The sequence below is a fragment of the Orycteropus afer genome, unplaced genomic scaffold (genome assembly GCF_000298275.1).
Source record: "Orycteropus afer afer isolate SDZICR_OR568_19922 unplaced genomic scaffold, OryAfe1.0 scaffold00223, whole genome shotgun sequence".
Taxonomy (NCBI): Eukaryota; Metazoa; Chordata; class Mammalia; order Tubulidentata; family Orycteropodidae; genus Orycteropus; species Orycteropus afer.
In genome coordinates, this window is record NW_006921810.1 from 1599453 (window position 1) to 1604082 (window position 4630).

Below are 4630 nucleotides of genomic sequence, written 5' to 3' on the forward strand. Positions count from 1 at the left end.
ACTCTAAGCACGTGAGAGAGAGTGGGAACTTCCCAGAACATTGTATTATGCCACGCCCAACAGAAATAACCCAGGTGGGCGACTTTAAAATCAGGATCTCCTCCGTAGCTAATAGCAATTCCCACCTTAGAGTTTACAAAGACTTATGGGTAGAAAAGCCACACTAAGTAATTTACTACACCGCAACTAGGCTATACAGATTAACACATAAACACCTGAGATGATCAGACAGGGATCAGTAAACAGAGGTATACTCTAGACCAAAGATAGATTCAACTGAGGCTAATCTTGTACAGACACCAGTGATACAAAATACCTGCAGTCCCTACAGAAACAATAGAAGACAGACACAGTGTAATCCCTCACAGACATCCTGACACTACGGGAGAGAGATCCAATAGATCTACTACCTCAGAACCATAGTACTGGGGGACACCAGACTCAATTGCCACAACAAAATACATAAAAGCATTGTTCCACATTCTACATTGGTGAGTAGCAACCAGGGTCTTAAAAGCTTTCAAGCAGCCATCTAAGAACGCAGCTAATGGAATGGTCTCCTAGCATCAGAAGTGAAGAAGAATGCAAAAAAAAAAAAAAAAAGGGGCATTTAGAAGCAATCAGCCCTAGGACACAATGCCTCTCAAGACCAGAAGAACTGGATGGTGCCTGGCTACCAATGCCAACCACTCAGGAAAGGATCAAATCTGGAGATCCTGGATAGATTGGGAGGGAAAACATGGAACAAAATCCAAAAACTCAATAATGACCAGAATTACTGGTCAGATGAAATCTGGTAAGACTCCCAATACTATGGCCCTGGAATACATTCGGTGCCTGGAATAAAACTCACCCCCAGGGGCGGGTTCTCAGCCCAATAGTTAACAAGATGTACACGCAGACCACTCAACCCAGGATGCCACACCCACATACTCTATGGTAATACAACCCTTAGAGCAATAGACCATGTGACACCAGAGGACCAACATTCAAACTGAGGAAATGCAGGACAAACAGGAGTGCATAATTATGAGGGACACAGGGGGAGAGTTGCAGGGTAGGGAGGGGAGGAGACTGGGTTAGGGTTGGATATGGTGAATGAGGAATGAAACTAAATGTACTCATTACATTAAATGTAAAACAAGCTCTCAAAATAAAAAATAAAACATAATTTAAGTCAGATGCTTAAGATAGCTTTAAAATATTTAACAATTAGCAACCTGCAGTTATTTCACTGACCACCTACCTATTCTCACCAACAAAGTCATTCCCTCTTTGTTACTTTATTTGCAGCTCTGTTGCAGCATTTATTTTATTGGGTTGTGATTCCTTTCAGGACAGGGGTCATGTCTTACTCATTTTTATGTGCAATACTGCTTTTACATAACCATCATTTGTTAAATTTAACCAGCTCAGTAATCATATGAGTAACTGTATAAAGTGATCTACTTTAACATTTTCTTAAGCATTCATTTTAATAGCTTTATTCCTCTCAATACTTTCTAGGCCCTCAACTATAAGCTAACATTTTCCTTTATCTAACCATCCCACTAATACCATCTATTTTTCTTTATATTTTCCTTTTAGTTTTATATTTACCATTGGGCCTTTCTTCTGTGTAGTAGGGTTACTTTTGTGCAATTACAGTCTTCTTGAGACTAACTTAAAATTAATTTGAATATTTTTTAATGCATTTCTTTAAGTTAATCCTTCAATCATTACTTTATCCAAGTCTGTTTCATAAATATTAGCCTAATACCTGGCACACAGTATCCACATAAAAAACAATTGTTTAATATAATGAATGAATCCACCATCAAAGAGATTAACGATGTAACTCTTGAATCAGAAATGAAGGGCTCAGAAATTGTCACTTATTTCTTTTTTTTAAAGAAAGTTTATGTAATGAGATTTGTTATTTCTTGTACTAAACTACTTAACACTGATTTTTTCTGACTAGTGCTAAAATTACTCTTGCTTCCCATGACATATACCAGGACAACAGAGGTCAGCTCTTTGCACAGATTTGGCCCTCGATAAATCTTTGATCTTTCTATTTTATGACTGTTACAAATGGCTAGAATAACACATCTAAGGAGTCACTATGAGTTGGGTCTGACTTGATGGCACATAACAACAACAACAACAAATAAAGTATAAATGTAAGTCTCCACTTGGAAGGGGATCTATGTAGGAGATCCTTGATAGAGAGGGAGAACAATGTGGAACAAAACTCAAAATCATTTGGAGAAAAAAAAAAAAGAAAAGGTGGGGACAAGGTTTGCTGGTCCGATAGAGCCTGGAACCAATGAGACTATGGCCCCTAGCTGCCCTTCAGGTCTGGAATTGAACCCACACCTGTGGTTTCCAGCCAAACAAAATACAGGCATATGAGTTAAACATTTACCTCAAGTAGATACACTCCTTGGAGACAACAATCATGGGAGAAAGAAGGGCTGCTTATGCACAGGGAGACAGCTCGGGGGCAGGAGTGTATGGAGGGATGGACACTGGGAAGAGGTAACCATGGGGAGGAAGTGGGAGGGGAGCTGTTGCATTGTGGTAAACGGTGGTCAATGACATGAGACAAAGTATATGTGAACTGCTGTATGGAAAGTCAATCTTCACCCAAATCACAATTAAAAAAAAAAAAAAGTATAAATATAAGTCAAACACTGAAAACCTGTAATTATCCATTTAACTATTTGGGTTCTTCTCTATATCATTCCAAGTTGTTTTAATAACTTTAAAAATGCAAGACAAAGACTAGAGCTCAAGTAATTTACTTCCAATTACTTGCTGGGGGGTGGAGTTGTGAAGAGAACATAACCAGGAAGATTCATTCATTTATTCATCAGGCCAACAATGGATGATTTGAATTAAAAAGATGAATTTCCAAACCCTGAAGAATAAAATCAATTTCTTGTTATTAAATAAAAGAAAAATTAAAATAAGGAGGTTACAAATAAGAAAAAGAACAGAGAAACTAGATTAAAAGTGCCCCTGAAATTATTGCAATGAGATCATCTTTAAATCTTAAACCAAAAAATCCCCTAGTCTTTTTAAAACAAAATAGATTACCTTAACTAGCAAAGAATGTCTGCCTTCAGCATTATGTTCATTTAAGACCTATTTATTTGATACAAAAACACTGTTCCACATCCTACTTTGGCAAGTAGCAACTGGGATCTTAAAAGTTTGCAAGCGGCCATCTAGATGCAACAATTGGTCTCTCCTTGTCCAGACGAAAGAAGTATGAAGAAAACCAAAGACGTACGGGAACAATTAGTCCAAGCAACTGGCAGACCATGCAATTCTTAGCCTATACAACTATGAGACCAGAAGAGCTAGTGGTGCCCAGCTACCAGTGTCAAGCACTCAGAGGGGGATCTACATAGGAGATCCTGGATAGAATGGGAGAACAATGTGGCACAAAACTCAAAATGATTTAAAAAAAAAAAAGAAAGAGACTAGGTTTGCTGGTCTGATAGAGCCTAATGGAACCACTGAGACTTTGGTCCCAGTTGCCATTGAGCCCACTCCTGTGGCTTCCAGCCAAACAAAAGACAGGTATATAAGCTGAACATGTATATTAGGTAGATACACTCCTTGGAGAGATCAATCATGGGAGAATAGAAGGGCTATGTATGCACAGGGAGACAGCTCGGAGGGCAGGAATGCATGAAGGGAAGGACACAGGGAAGACGTAACTATGGGAAGGTAGAGGGAGGGGAGCTGTTGCATTGTGGGAAACTGCAGTCAATGTCATGAGACAAAGTGTATGTGAGCTGCTATATGGAAAATGAATTTGCTCTGTAACCTTTCACCCAAATCACAGTAAAAATTTAAAAAGAAAAAAAAAAACCTATCTATTTGAAATCAAAAAAGCCCTGGTGACACAGTGGTTAAAGCACTTCGCCGCTACCCAAAAGGTAGGCAGTTCAAACCTATCAGCCACTCCACAGAAGAAAGATGTGGCAGTTGCTTCTCTAAAGATTAGGAATGCCGTGAGTCAGAACTCAACTCAATGGCAATGGGTTTGGAATATGGAATCAAACTGACAACTCCAAAGCAACTCCAAAGATTAGATAGGAAATTTAGGGACAGTGCGTTTATGTTAATGAGGGAGGAAAAACTCAGAAAAGGGGGTTTAGAATGGATGTACAACTTGAAGGACATAATCAATGTCACTGAATTATACATGTCAAAACTGTTCAACTGGTGTATGTTCTGCTGTGTATATTCTCAACAAAAAAAAATATATATATGAAATGTATTTTAAAATATTACAAATGCCTTAAGAAACATCTACTTTAGGGAGAACCAGAAGGCTATGAACAGAACATTTAGGGAAAAAACACACATGAGCACTTTTGCCGATGGCAAATGGTTGCAAAACGTGGACGATGTTTATAAAAAGCCACAGGCAGATTGGAAATAGCTACCTTCTGATAAAAAGTAAATGGACAATTTTTAAAATGAGAATTAAAAATAAACTTATTAACTTTGTTGTTGTTGTTGTTGTTGTTATGTGCCGTCGAGTCAAACCCGACTCATAGCGACCCCTCCTTGGGTTTCCGAGGCAGGATCACTACGGAAGTAGGATTGCCCAACCTTCCTTCCGAGGAGT

The 4630-nt window shown here is 38.6% G+C and overlaps 1 protein-coding gene across 1 annotated transcript in view; it reads right to left on the minus strand.

The window, feature by feature from the left end:
• The window catches only part of IFT80 (intraflagellar transport 80), a 259541-nt gene that overhangs the window by 224060 nt on the left and 30851 nt on the right, over positions 1 to 4630 (minus strand). The window lies entirely within an intron of this gene.